The sequence below is a fragment of the Lygodium microphyllum genome, chromosome 21 (genome assembly GCF_053477565.2).
Source record: "Lygodium microphyllum isolate KBCC chromosome 21, Lygodium_microphyllum_v1.1.10, whole genome shotgun sequence".
Classification (NCBI taxonomy): Eukaryota; Viridiplantae; Streptophyta; class Polypodiopsida; order Schizaeales; family Lygodiaceae; genus Lygodium; species Lygodium microphyllum.
In genome coordinates, this window is record NC_141155.1 from 77,619,730 (window position 1) to 77,635,755 (window position 16,026).

Sequence of the window (16,026 nt, forward strand, 5' to 3'; positions counted from 1 at the left end):
TCACCGGGGGGGGAATGTTACATCCTCTCCCCCTTAGAGGAATCGATATGTTCTCATCTCGAGAGAAACTGGGGGAGACAAGCACAATTGTGGCTTATAGCCTGTGGGTTAGGGCCCATTATGCTTTCACTGTGCTACTTTGATTACTCAAATTCTCAACTTAAAATAACAACTTGTCACAACTCATAGGATTCAATAGGATTTATTCCAAGTACAAGACTTATTACCTCAAGAAGATCTTTCTAGGATATCTAGTCATCCTCAAAGGTTACAACAGGCTCCAGGCCTTCATCATCATATGGTTCATAATATGAGCCAAAAGTAGAGTTTATACGGCTTCGTTTGACTATATGTTCCTGATTCTCAGGGTTCAACTCAGGACAATCTGTTTGGATGTGTCCTAGTTCATTGCAGTGGAAGCATTGGCAGTTGGGGTATCTCTTACGGATGTGTCCTATCTCTCCGCACTTGTGGCACCTCTTGTCTTGATCCCGTGAGTCATCTTCATCATAGTTGCCTAATTTAAGTTCTTGGACGATTGGATTTGCTCAGAGTAATGCATCTTGCAAGTCCGTTGGGCGCATTGATTCCAATCGAGTGTTTATGGGTGGATTCAACCCAACACAGAACTTTGACACCTTTTGTGTCATATCCATTGGGGATGCATACTTTAGGAGTGAAACAAACTTTGAATAATATGCTTCAAGGGATAATCCTAGCTGCTTCAAGTCATAGAATTCATTCATCTTTTGTGTGCGGTAGGCAAGTGGCAGATACCTTCCTCGCACAGCTTTCTTAAGCTTATCCCAAGTGACTGTCCCCTCCGAGATCACTTGGTCTCTGCACCATTGTTTCCACCAAAGTCTCACTTTGCCTATAAGCTTAAGTTTGGCAAGCATGGCTTGCTTAGCATGTGCAGTTCCTGCTACCTCAAAATAGTCCTCCATGGACTCAATCTAGATCTCAGCATCAGCTTGGACAGTCCTTCCCTTACCATCAAACTCGGGTGGTTTAATTTGCTTGAGAAGGAACTTCTTCTCTTGCATGTCAGCATTCGTGGGTGTAGAAGGTGCCTGACAATCAAGCCATACCACTTAGGTTATTTCTGTTTAGGATATGTCCATGAACCAAACATTAATCAATCATGTATCATTAAGAAGTTTTGCTATGATACCAACTGTAACGTACCCGCTCCTAAAATCGCAGGTCACGTCTTAGCAGTCCATTAAGAGATGTATCTAGAAGACACTGCATGGCATTCCCAAGCAATGACACGGGGTTTGCCAACTAGGGTCTCTTGAGTCTGCCCCGCAATGGAACTTATCCGACCGTTCCCACTAGGATCGACTTGAAGTCCGGGTTTCTTATAATCAGGTCTTCCTAACATTCCTCCTTAACACTCCCTTTGAGGAAAGCTCGCGGCTAACCGAGACCACCCTTCCGTAGGATAGACCCATTGGTCACATCCACCACGCTTCCCTCAGGGGGTTATTTTAGTTTTCTGACACATAAAAGCAGTTTCCTTAATTAACCCGTTAATAACAGATTCCTTTACGTAATTCAGGGCACTGAGATGAAAGCAAGATAAAACAAGATCAAACACTTCCTTAACTTATCTTCAGATTAATGTTTGTCTCCGGCTCATACAGGAGAATTAAGTGTTCCTTTCTGCCTCCGCAGAAAAATCCTTCCCTCTCCCGCCAAAAAAACCCGAAGGTTTATCCTACCAAGATTCCGCCTTGTAACTAGTATCAAGGCCTCGAGATCCCATCTCGAGTCACGTAGAACACTTGTATAGGACCTGGAGGCATTGGGATTTACGGCCAGAGCCCCCACTAGCACCCAAGCGTCCTCCTACGCCAAGTAATTTCCACAGAGAGACCTCTCGCAGCGGGTTCGGTCCACATCCCTGGCGTGGATTCACAACCCCCTTGGTTAGGGTTTGGCGGTTCGCAGGGGGTAGCTAGCACCATCCTTCCTTAATTATCCCTTTAGGAAATCAACCACATACGAAGCAACCAGCTTAAAAAAAATTACTAGGGAAAACATCCCTTTTGTTTCCATGGCAATCAGTCATCTCAAACTAGGCCATGCAATCATCAATCACACCCCACTTGGGTTAACATCTAAAAGCACATTAACAAAAAGTTGAATGCACAACCTCTTGCTTCAAGGCATCGCAATCCCATTGCATGCACAATCAGAATTTAACTTGGATGTATCAAAGCACTTGCTCAAGGGATTTACAACCTTTTTGAACAACCAAGCATAACTTGGGTCAACAATCCTTTTAGGATTAGGTCACCAGCTTCAATTAAGCTAGGAGCGTATCCATTTGCGATAGTCCATAGCATGATTGATAAAAGAATTCGCAGGCAATTATACTTATTCCTAATGCACCAGATCCCATGAAGGTCTAGGTTTCTATCCATCGGAAACTATCATTTCATGTGTTTCTTTTAGTCATGATCACGAAGCATGAATTCTAAATGACTATTCATGCACTGAACTAGTTTAAAAGCTATTATTTTATTTGAGATAATGTGAAAACTGTTGAGATATCGAGCTCCACTCGTGATATGCCAGGGTGACCGTTGTGCATTTATGTCATCGACTTATTAGTTGCAGACGCAGTTGGTACACCGCCCATGAATAATAGCTAGATGACAGCTATCCTTATCTACTCTAGTTCGTGGGTTAGTTAGTATGCCACCTTAATTAGTTGAGTTTGGTTTGAGACCCATATATAGGGTTCTTCTATTTCTTTATATAAGAGTTCTTTTGGCTTACACAACTAAGAGGAGGAAAACTGTTTTCAGCCTCCACCCGTGTGTGTATTCTCCCATTGTGCAAGCAAGAAAGCTACAAGAGAGACTCCTTCATTCTCTCCCACAATCTTGACATGGTATCAGAGCCTTGTTCGTGGTAAGGAGATCAAGAAAGCAAGCCAAGCTCGCGGTGTTCTGGTAAGAGGAGCAGTGTTGCTTTCATTTTCTGTCTTGGGGAGCAAGTCTCTGCAGGTAGCACGGCCGGAAAGTGCAAGAGTGCATTGTCTCAGGTTGAGACGCCCTTCGCGGTAAAGCAAGAGGGCAATATATGCTATGGGTTAGGGATTTAGCCCTTGGCGATCCTGTTTTTTTTATTTGAGGCCATTTCGGGGCCTATTTTGGAGGCGGAAGTTTTCTGCACGCACTCAGGAAAAGACCCAGTTTTATGCTGTGCGACCACTATTCTACAGGTCGGTGAAAAGTTACTGTAGAAATTGCATCGTATGCCTGTGCGCAGAGACATTGGAAGTTACAGAATCATCCTTGTGGCCTGTTGATGCAAAATCGTCACTAGGAAGTGACTGTGTGGTCAAATACCACTTTCGCCAGTTTTGCAGATTTGCCCCTGTGAGGGTGAAGCTGTGTTTTTTGCAGTAACAGAATTTTCTGCAGTATTCTGTAATGGCGTCTGATTCTCTTTCACAGATTGTCACTGAAAAGCTTGACAAGAACAACTTCCAGGCATGGAAGTTTAGAATGACGAATTTCCTTATGGGAAAAGGATATTGGGAATTTATTGCAGGAAATGAAGAAGAACCAGTTCTTCCTGATGTTCCCAATCAACAGCAAATGCAGGCATTCAAAGCATGGCATGAGAGAGCCAGGAAAGTTATGTACTGGCTGTCTATCAGTATTTCAGACTCTATGATTGTTCATATTCAGGATGCAAGTACGCCAAAGGAGGCATGGGATACTTTGTCAAAAATGTATAGCACAAATACGCAAGCCAAGAAAATGCAGCTCAAGCAAGAGTTGCATAATGTGCAAAGAGAAAGTATGAGCATCAATGACTACCACATGAAGGTGAAGAAGATTGCAGATGCACTTGCTTCCATTGGATCGCCAGTGGAAGATGATGATTTAGTTTCTATGACCTTGAATGGTCTAGGAAAGGATTATGCACAGTTTCGGACATCCATTTCAGTTCGTGAAAGATTTCCTGATTTTGAGGAGTTGATTGCTCTTCTAATTTCTGAGGAGCAGAGAAATGGTGGTGCATCTTCTTCAGGAGGAACTTCAAAAGAAACTGTCTTCTACTCAAATGCTGGAAGAGGTAGAGGCAGAGGTAGAGGAGGCCGATTTGGAGGCCGTGGTAGAAATCAGAATATACAGCAAACTCAAGAAAACCAGTCTTATGGAGGAGGATGTGGTAACTCTAGAGGCAGGGGGAGCCAAAGAGATCCTCGTGGTGGATGGCAAAGAGGGCAAAATGCAAACAGCAATGTTGAATGCTACTATTGTGGTAAAATGGGTCATATGGCTAAAGACTGCTATAAAAAGCAGAATGACATCATGAATGGAAAACTGCAACAAGGAAATTATGTATCTTCTAATAGACAGGGTGATGACAGAAATGAGCATTTGTTTATGGTGCAGCACATGAACAATTCTGTGACAAGTGCAGAAGAAAGCAACGATGTATGGTATATTGACTCAGGTGCATCAAACCACATGACAGGTCATGCAGAATGGATGGAGGATGCAAGGAAAATGGAAAAACTAGGATTTGTGGAGACTGGTGATGATACTGCACATCCTATTGTGCAGATTGGAAAAATTCCCTTGTCTATGCAGGATGGGAAAAAGAAATACCTGTCCGATGTATTTCATGTCCCGAATATCACCAAGAATCTGGTTTCTGTTGGTCAAATGGTTGAGCAGGGCTTGCAGGTCAGATTTAATCCTCATGGATGCTTTGTTGAGGATATGAAAAATAAAGGTCGCTTGATAGCAAAAGGAAATAAGAAGGTCAGAATGTTTACATTGGATGCAGACATGCGTGAATTGAGTGCAGCAATGTTTGCACATGGGACTGGTGTAGTTGCAGATATTGATATCTGGCATAAACGCATTGGTCATGTTAATGTATAGCGACTTAAATCAATGCAGGCCCAAAACATTGTTGTAGGATTGCCTAAATTCAAGGTTGCAGAAATGCATAAGGTATGTGAAGCCTGTCAGTTTGGAAAACAGGCAAGGAAACCATTTCCTAGACATGTTCAAGAGAGTAAGAAGCCATTGGAATTAATCCACTCTAATGTGTGGACTACTAAAGCTGCATCTCTTGGAGGCTGTTTATTTTGTCACTTTTATTGATGACTATAGCAGAAAAGTTTGGGTGTATTTTATGAAAAAGAAAAGTGAAGTTTTTGGGCATTTCAAAACTCTTAAAGCTATGGTTGAAAAAGAAACAGGCCTGCAAATAAAATGCCTAAGGTCAGATGGAGGGGGAGAGTACCTCTCAAATGAGTTTGCAAGGTTCTTGCAGGAGCATGGCATAAAGCAGCAATATTCATGCAGTCATACCCCACAACAAAATGGAATTGCAGAAAGAAAAAACAGGTATATTGGAGAGGTATCTCGTGCCATGCTCAATGAAAAAGACCTACCAGATTTTTATTGGGCTGAGGCAGTTGCTACAGTAGTCTACATAATGAACAGGACTCCCACTGCAGCAATACATGGGATGACTCCAGAGGAGAGGTATACTGGTAGAAAACCAAATATTTCTCATTTGAAAATTTTTGGTTGCATTGCCTATGTACATGTGCCAGATGAGTTGAGATCCAAGTTGGATCCAAAAGCTGAGAAGTGCATCTTTATTGGTTACTCTCTGCAGCAAAAAGGGTATAGATGCTATAACCCTTCTACTCGTAAGTTTACAGTGAGCAGAGATGTTGTTTTTGATGAGATGAGTAGCTGGTATAAACTAGTAAATGTGATTGATGATGTAGATGCACAAAACGGTAATGCTGCACAGAATTCTCAACAGCAGTCACAAGATATTAGTGGACCTGGAGCGTCCTCTAGCAGTGGTTCACATTCTTCGCCATGGACAGGCAGATTGAGATCAGGAGAATCTTCTCAAGGCAGTGCAAATAGTGGTATGCAAGTGTCACGAAAAGGAAAAGAGAAGGTAGATCAGCCCATGTTTGATGTGAATGCAGGTCACTCTTATGTGGATGGTGAATCCACTGGCTCAGAACAGAGCATTGATGATGAGTTGGGTATTCCTTCTATTGTTACACCTGGAGTAAGGAAGACCAGGGATGTTTTGAGAGCACCTGGGAGTGAACCTACTTTGCGCAGGTCAACCAGAGTTAGGTATCCTGTGGATAGGCTGAAATATGAGGGATTTACAGCCATTCACTATGCATATATGATCAAAATGATACAAGAACCAGAACCCACTTCTTTTGAGCAAGCCATGGGAAAAGAAAAATGGGAGAAAGCCATGGATGAAGAAATGGATGCCTTGGAAGTAAATGCTACATGGGAATTGGTACCTTTGCCTAAAGGTAAGAATGCAATTGACTGTAAGTGGGTTTATAAGGTGAAGCACAATGCAGATGGTTCTGTGAACAGATACAAGGCAAGATTAGTATTCAAGGGGTATGCACAAACATATGGCATTGACTATGAAGAAACATTCAGTCCGGTTGCAAGTATGGCAACCGTAAGAGCAGTCATTGCTATGGCTGCATCAAAGGAATGGTCTTTACATCAGATGGATGTAAAGAATGCCTTCTTGCATGGTGATTTGCAAGAAGAGGTATATATGGAGCAGCCACCAGGTTATGTGCATGCTGTTCATCCTGAGTTTGTTTGCAGGTTGAAAAAAGCATTGTATGGCTTAAGCAAAGCACCTAGAGCATGGTCTGACAAGATAGGACAATATCTTGTCACTATTGGCTTTCAGATTTCCAAGGCGGATTTCTCACTTTATGTGAGAAAAACAGAGAAAGGTATTATGCTGCTTGTCATTTATGTTGATGATTTGATTATGACAGGTGACAGTGATGAAGATATCCTTCATGTAAAAATGCTATTGAAGCAAAAGTTTGAGATGAAGGATTTGGGAGAGCTGCGTTATTTCTTGGGCATTGAGGTGATTAGATCACCAAGTGGGATACAGCTCTTGCAAAGGCAGTATGGATTGGACATGCTGTCCAAATATGGGATGACAGGCTGTAAGCCTATTTCAGTTTCTTTGGAGCAGAATGTGAAGCTGAGCGTAGATGCAGGTGAGCTTCTGGAAGACCCTACTATGTACAGACGCATAGTAGGAAGTTTGATTTATATGACTATTACCAGGCCAGATTTGAGCTATGTTGTTGGATTGGTAAGTCAGTTTATGCAGGCTCCAAGGAAACCGCATTTGGATGCGGCTAGACGCATACTCAGGTATGTGAAGTCCACATTGCAGTATGGACTATTTTATGAGACTGGGGTTCAGATACAGCTGCATGGATACACTGATGCTGATTGGGCTGGTAGTAATTCTGATAGACGATCTACCAGTGGATATCTGTTCTCTTTTGGGAGTGCTGCAGTCACTTGGAGCAGCAAGAAACAGCCTACAGTTGCCTTGTCGAGCACAGAGGCTGAGTACAGGGGTGCAGCAATGGCTGCATGTGAGGTAGCTTGGTTGCATAAGCTACTTTATGATATGCATCAGTCTACAGATGGGCCAGTTGTCATTTATTGTGACAACATGAGTAGTATACACTTGGCAAATAACCCAGTCTATCATGCTAGAACAAAGCACATTGAGGTGCATTATCACTATGTGCGGGAGAGGGTTTTACTAGGTCTTATTGATCTAGTTTATGTCAGCACAGAGGATCAGGTAGCTGACATATTTACGAAGGCATTGGGTGCAGAGAAGCTGCGCAAGTTCAGAGACCTGCTTGGTGTGCAAGAATTGGGATTGAGCTCGAGGGGGAGTGTTGAGATATCGAGCTCCACTCGTGATATGCCAGGGTGACCGTTGTGCATTTATGTCACCGACGTGTCAGTTGCAGATGCGATTGGTACACCGCCCATGAATAATAGCTAGATAACAGCTATCCTTATCTACTCTAGTTCATGGCTCAGTTAGTATGCCACCTTAGTTATTTGAGTTTGGTTTGAGACCCATATATAGGGTTCTTCTATTTCTTTGTATGAGAGTTCTTTTTGGCTTACACAACTAAGAAGAGGAAAATTGTTTTCAGCCTCCACCTCTGTGTGTATTCCCCCATTTTTCAACCAAGATAGCTACAAGTGAGACTCCTTCCTTCTCTCCCACAATCGTGACAACTCTTTGCAGCAGAAAGGGTATAGATGCTATAACCCCTCTACTCGTAAGTTTATAGTGAGCAGAGATGTTGTTTTTTATGAGATGAGTAGCTGGTATAAACTAGTAAATGTGATTGATAATGTAAATGCACAAAATGGTAATACTGTATAGAATTCACAGCAGCAGTCACAAGATATCAGTGGACCTGGAGCGTCCTCTAGCAGTGGTTCACATTCTTCGCCATGGACAGGCAGATTGAGATCAGGAGAATCTTCTCAAAGCAATGCAGATACTGGTATGCAGGTATCACGAAAAGGAAAAGAGAAGGTAGATCAGCCCATGTTTGATGTGAATGCAGGTCACTCGTATGTGGATGGTGAATCCAATGGCTCAGAACAGAGCATTGGTGATGAGTTGGGTATTCCTTCTATTGTTACACCTGGAGTAAGGAAGACCAGGGATGTTTTGAGAGAACCTGGGAGTGAACCTACTTTGCGCAGGTCTACCAAAGCTAGGTATCCTGTGGATAGGCTGAAATATGATGGATTTACAGCCATTCACTATGCATATATGGTCAAAGTGATACAGGAACCATAACCCACTTCTTTTGAGCAAGCCATGGAAAAAGAAAAATGGGAGAAAGTCATGGATGAAGAAATGGATGCCTTGGAAGCAAATGCTACATGGGAATCGGTACCTTTGCCTAAAGATAAGCATGCAATTGGTTATAAGTGGGTTTATAAGGTGAAGCACAATGCAGATGGTTCTGTGAACAGATACAAGGCAAGATTAGTAGTCAAGGGGTATGCACAAACATATGGCATTGATTATGAAGAAACATTCACTCTGGTTGCAAGGATGGCAACCATAAGAGCAGTCATTGCTATGGCTGCATCAAAGGGATGGTCTTTACATCAGATGGATGTAAAGAATGCCTTCTTGCATGGTGATTTGCAAGAAGAGGTCTATATGGAGCAGCCACCAGGTTATGTGCATGCTGTTCATCCTGAGTTTGTTTGCAGGTTGAAGAAAGCCTTGTATGGCTTGAAGCAAGCACCTAAAGCATGGTCTGACAAGATAGGACAGTATCTTGTCACTATTGGCTTTCAGATTTCCAAGGCAGATTTCTCACTTTATGTGAGAAAAATAGAGAAATGTATTATGCTACTTGTCATTTATGTTGATGATTTGATTATGACAGGTGATAGTGATGAAGATATCCTTCATGTGAAAATGCTATTGAAGCAAAAGTTTGAGATGAAGGATTTGGGAGAGCTGCGTTATTTCTTGGGCATTGAGGTGATTAGATCACCAAGTGGGATACAGCTCTTGCAGAGGCAGTATTGATTGGACATGCTGTCCAAATATGGGATGACAGACTGTAAGCCTATTTCAGTTCCTTTGGAGCAGAATGTGAAGCTGAGCGCAGATGCAGGTGAGCTTCTGGAAGACCTATTATGTACAGATGCATAGTAGGAAGTTTGATTTATATGACTATTACCAGGCCAGATTTGAGCTATGCTGTTGGATTGGTAAGTCAGTTTATGCAAGCTCCAAGGAAACCACATTTGGATGCGGCTAGATGCATACTCAGATATGTGAAGTCCACATTGCAGTATGGACTATTTTATGAGACTGGGGTTCAAATACAGTTGCATGGATACACTGATGCTGATTGGGCTGGTAGTAATTCTGATAGACGATCTACCAGTGGATATGTGTTCTCTTTTGGGAGTGCTGCAGTCACTTGGAGCAGCAAGAAACAGCCTACAGTTGCCTTGTCGAGCACAGAGGCTGAGTACAGGGGTGCAGCAATGGCTGCATGTGAGGTAGCTTGGTTGCATAAGCTACTTTATGATATGCATCAGCCTACAGATGGGCCAGTTGTCATTTATTGTGACAACATGAGTAGTATACACTTGGCAAATAACCCAGTCTATCATGCTAGAACAAAGCACATTGAGGTGCATTATCCCTATGTGCGGGAGAGGGTTTTACTAGGTCTTATTGATCTAGTTTATGTCAGCACAAAGGATCAGGTAGCTGACATATTTACGAAGGCATTGGGCGCAGAGAAGCTGCGCAAGTTCAGAGATCTGCTTGGTATGCAGGAATTGGGATTGAGCTCGAGGGGGAGTGTTGAGATATCGAGCTCCACTTGTGATATGCCAGGGTGACCGTTGTGCATTTATGTCACCGACTTATTAGTTGCAGATGCAGTTGGTGCACCACCCATGAATAATAGCTAGATGACAGCTATCCTTATCTACTCTAGTTCGTGGCTCAGTTAGTATGCCACCTTAGTTAGTTGAGTTTGGTTTGAGACCCATATATAGGGTTCTTCTATTTCTTTGTATAATATGGTTTCCTTGCCTCAGTTAAGAAGGCTTTTCCATGCAAGTGGATGTACAAGCTGAAAAGTACCCCTGGACACCCCAAGTCAGCATACAAGGCTCAATTGGTTGCTAAGGATTTTAAGCAGGAGCATGGTGTTGACTTTGATGAAGTCTTTTCTCCTATGGTCAAGATGGCCACCCTACGCTTAATCTTGGCCTTGGTTGCACAGCTTGACCTGGACTTGTACCAGATGGATGTCAAGACGACTTTTTTACATGGGGACTTGCATGATGAGATTTACATGGAGCAGCCTAAGGGCTTTACAGACCCTTGTAGGGAACACCTAGTATGCAAGCTAAAGAAGAGTCTCTATGGCTTAAAGTAGGCACCTAGGAAATGGTACCATAAGTTTGATGCATTCATGCAGTCATAGGGCTACACCCGTAGTGTATGGATCCATGCTTGTACACAAAGAAAGCCCGTGACGGTTCTTTACTGATTTTGGTACTCTATGTGGATGACATGCTTTTAGCAAGGACAGCTCATGAGGAGCTCGATGCTCTTAAGGCTTAACTCAAGAACAGATTTGAGATGAAATATCTAGGACAGGCCTCTCATATACTTGGTATGTGCATCATGCGTGATAGATCTCAAGGACTCCTCTATCTATCACAGAGGGAGTACATACATAAAGTCCTTGAGTGCTTCTGCATGCAGGATGTTAAGCCTATTGGCTATCCATTACCTTCTCATGTGAAGGTTTCATAGGCCGATTGTCTGCAGACAGATGAGCAAAGGGCCGAGATGGCCAAGATTCCCTATGCATCAGCTGTGGGCAGTCTTATGTATACCATGATAGCTACCCATCTAGATATTACTTTTTCAATTGGGATTGTGGCACGTTATATGGATACACCTAAAAAAAACATTGGGATGCCGTGAAGGGTATCATGAGGTACGTGAAAGGCACAACATATATGTGTCTTTGTTATGGCAGCCAGGATACAGGAGTCATGGGGTACACTAACTCTGATTATGCAGGACATGCAGATAGTAGAAAGTCCACTTCTGGCTATGTGTTCACTTATGATGGAGAGGCTATCTCTTGGATGTCTAGGGCACAGAAGTGTACGGCCCTTTCTACTACAAAGGCTGAGTATATTGCAGCCACAGAGGCTTGCAAAGAGGCTATCTGGTTAGGCCATTTGATTGCAGACCTTGGTATGACAGATGTTATGCCTACACTGCATTCGGATTCTATGAGTGCCATTCAGTTGGCCAAGAATCCGGTCTTCCATGCAAAGACGAAACATATTGAGGTGAGGTATCACTTCATTCGGGAGGTCATTGAGGATAGTTCTGTTGACCTTTTCAAGATTCCAACTGAGTAGAATCCTACAGACTTGCTCACGAAGAGCCTCACTACTGAGCGCTTTGCCTTCCTCACGAGATTGATGGGCATTAGTATCAAGATTGTGGGAGAGAAGGAAGGAGTCTCACTTGTGGCTTTCTTGCTTGCACAATGGGGGAATACACACACAAAGGTGGAGGCTGTAAACAGTTTTCCTCTTCTTAGTTGTGTAAGCCAAAAAGAACTCTCATACAAAGAAATAGAAGAACCCTATATATGGGTCTCAAACCAAACTCAACTAACTAAGGTGGCATACTAACTGAGCCACGAACTAGAGTAGATAAGGATAGCTATCATGTAGCTATTATTCATGGATGGTGTACCAACCGCATCTACAACTGACAAGTCGGTGACATAAATACACAACGGTCACCCTGGCATATCATGAGTGGAGTTCGATATCTCAACACTCCCCCTCGAGCTCAATCCCAATTCCTGCACACCAAGCAAGTCTCTGAACTTGCGCAGCTTCTCTGCACCCAATGCCTTCGTAAATATGTCAGCTACCTGATCCTCTGTGCTGACATAAACTAGATCAATAAGACCTAGTAAAACCCTCTCCAGCACATAGTGATAATGCACCTCAATGTGCTTTGTTCTAGCATGATAGACTGGGTTATTTGCCAAGTGTATACTACTCATGTTGTCACAATAAATGACAATTGGCCCATCTGTAGACTGATGCATATCATAAAGTAGCTTATGCAACCAAGCTACCTCACATGCAGCCATTGCTGCACCCCTGTACTCAGCCTCTGTGCTCGACAAGGCAACTGTAGGCTGTTTCTTGCTGCTCCAAGTGACTGCAGTTTCCAAAAGAGAACACATATCCACTGGTAGATCGTCTATCAGAAATACTACCATCCCAATCAGCATCAGTGTATCCATGCAACTATATCTGAACCCCAGTCTCATAAAATAGTCCATACTGCAATGTGGACTTCACATACCTGAGTATGCGTCTAGCCGCATCCAAATGTGGTTTCCTTGGAGCCTGCATAAATTGACTTACCAATCCAACAGCATAGCTCAAATCTGGCCTGGTAATAGTCATATAAATCAAACTTCCTACTATGCGTCTGTACATAGTAGGGTCTTCCAGAAGCCCACCTGCATCTGTGCTCAGCTTCACATTCTGCTCCAAAGGAACTGAAATAGGCTTACAGCCTGTCATCCCATATTTGGACAGCATGTCCAATCCATACTGCCTCTGCAAGAGCTGTATCCCACTTGGTGATCTAATCACCTCAATGCCCAAGAAATAACACAGCTCTCCCAAATCCTTCATCTCAAACTTCTGCTTCAATAGCATTTTCACATGAAGGATATCTTCATCACTGTCACCTGTTATAATCAAATCATCAACATAAATGACAAGTAGCATAATACCTTTCTCTGTTTTTCTCACATAAAGTGAGAAATCTGCCTTGGAAATCTGAAAGCCAATAGTGACAAGATACTGTCCTATCTTGTCAGACCATGCTCTAGGTGCTTGTTTCAAGCCATACAAGGCTTTCTTCAACCTGCAAACAAACTCAGGATGAACAGCATGCACATAACCTGGTGGCTGCTCCATATAGACCTCTTCTTGCAAATCACCATGCAAGAAGGCATTCTTTACATCCATTTGATGTAAAGACCATCCCTTTGATGCAGCCATAGCAATGACTGCTCTTATGGTTGCCATCCTTGCAACCGGACTGAATGTTTCTTCATAGTCAATGCCATATGTTTGTGCATACCCCTTGACTACTAATCTTGCCTTGTATCTGTTCACAGAACCATCTGCATTGTGCTTCACCTTATAAACCCACTTATAGCCAATTGCATTCTTACTTTTAGGCAAAGGTACCAATTCCCATGTAGCATTTGCTTCCAAGGCATCCATTTCTTCATCCATGGCTTTCTCCCATTTTTCTTTTCCCATGGCTTGCTCAAAAGAAGTGGGCTCTGGTTCCTGTATCACTTTGACCATATATGCATAGTGAATGGCTGTAAATCCATCATATTTCAGCCTATCCACAGGATACCTAGCTCTCGTAGACCTGCGCAAAGTAGGTTCACTCCCAGGTGCTCTCAAAACATCCATGGTCTTCCTTACTCCAGGTGTAACAATAGAAGGAATACCCAACTCATCATCAATGCTCTGTTTTGAGCCACTGGATTCACCATCCACATAAGAGTGACCTGTATTCACATCAAACATGGGCTGATCAACCTTCTCTTTTCCTTTTCGTGATACCTGCATACCACTATCTGCATTGCTTTGAGAAGATTCTCCTGATCTCAATCTGCCTGTCCATGGCGAAGAATGTGAACCACTGCTAGAGGACGCTCCAGGTCCACTAATATTTTGTGACTGCTGCTGTGAATTCTATGCATCATTACCATTTTGTGCATCTACATCATCAATCACATTTATTGGTTTATACCAGCTACACATCTCATCAAAAACAACATCTCTGCTCACTGTAAACTTACGAGTAGAAGGGTTATAGCATCTATACCCTTTTTGCTGCAGAGAGTAACCAATAAAGATGCACTTCTCAGCTTTTGGATCCAACTTGGATCTCAACTCATCTGGCACATGTACATAGGCAATGCAACCAAAAATTTTCAAATGAGAAATATCTTGTTTCCTACCAGTATACCTCTCCTCTAGAGTCATTCCATGTATTGCTGCAGTGGGAGTCCTGTTCATTATGTAGACTGTTGTAGCGACTGCTTCAGCCCAATAAAAATCTGGCAAGTCTTTTTCATTGAGCATGGCACGAGATACCTCTCCAATATGCCTATTTTTCCTTTCTGCAATTCCATTTTGTTGTGGGGTATGACTACATGAATATTGCTGCTTTATGCCATGCTCCTGCAAGAACCTTGCAAACTCATTTGAGAGGTACTCTCCCCTTCCATCTGACCTTAGGCATTTTATCTGCATACCTGTTTCTTTTTCAACCATAGCTTTAAGAGTTTTGAAGTGCCCAAAAACTTCACTTTTCTTTTTCATAAAATACACCCAAACTTTTCTGCTATAGTCATCAATAAAAGTGACAAAATAATGACAGCCTCCAAGAGATGCAACTTTAGTAGTCCACACATCAGAGTGGATTAATTCCAATGGCTTCTCACTCTCTTGAACATGTCTAGGAAATGGTTTCCTTGCCTGTTTTCCAAACTGACAGGCTTCACATACCTTATGCATTTCTGCAACCTTGAATTTGGGCAATCCTGCAACAATATTTTGGGCCTGCATTGATTTAAGTCGCTGTACATTAACATGACCAATGCGTTTATGCCAGATATCAATATCTGCAACTACACCGGTCCCATGTGCAAACATTGCTGCACTCAATTGAGACATATCTGCATCTAACGTAAACATTCTGCCCTTCTTCTTTCCTTTTGCTATCAAGCGACCTTTATTTTTCATATCCTCAACAAAGCATCCATGAGGATTAAATCTGACCTGCAAGCCCTGCTCAACCATTTGACCAACAGAAACCAGATTCTTGGTGATATTCGGGACATGAAATACATCGGACATGTATTTCTTTTTCCCATCCTGCATAGACAAAGGAATTTTTCCAATCTGCACAATAGGATGTGCAGTATCATCACCAGTCTCCACAAATCCTGGTTTTTCCATTTTCCTTGCATCCTCCATCCATTTTGCATGACCTGTCATGTGGTTTGATGCACTTGAGTCAACATACCATACATCATTGCTTTCTTTTGCACTTGTCACAGAATTGTTCATGTGCTGCACCATAAACAAATGCTCATTTCTGTCATCACCCTGTCTACTAGAAGATGCATAATTCCCTTGTTGCAGTTTTCCATTCATGATGTCATTCTGCTTTTTATAGCAGTCTTTAGCCATATGACCCATTTTACCACAGTAGTAGCATTCAACATTATTGTTTGCATTTTGGCCTCTTTGCCATCCACCACGACCTCTTTGGCTCCCCCTGCCTCTAGAGTTACCACGTCCTCCTCCATAGGACTGGTTTTCTTGAGTTTGCTGCATATTCTGATTTCTACCATGGCCTCCAAATCGGCCTCTCTACCTCTGCCTCTACCTCTTCCAGCATTTGAGTAGAAGATAGCTTCTTTTGAAGTTCCTCCTGAAGAGGATGCACCACCATTTCTCTGCTCCTCAGAAATTAGAA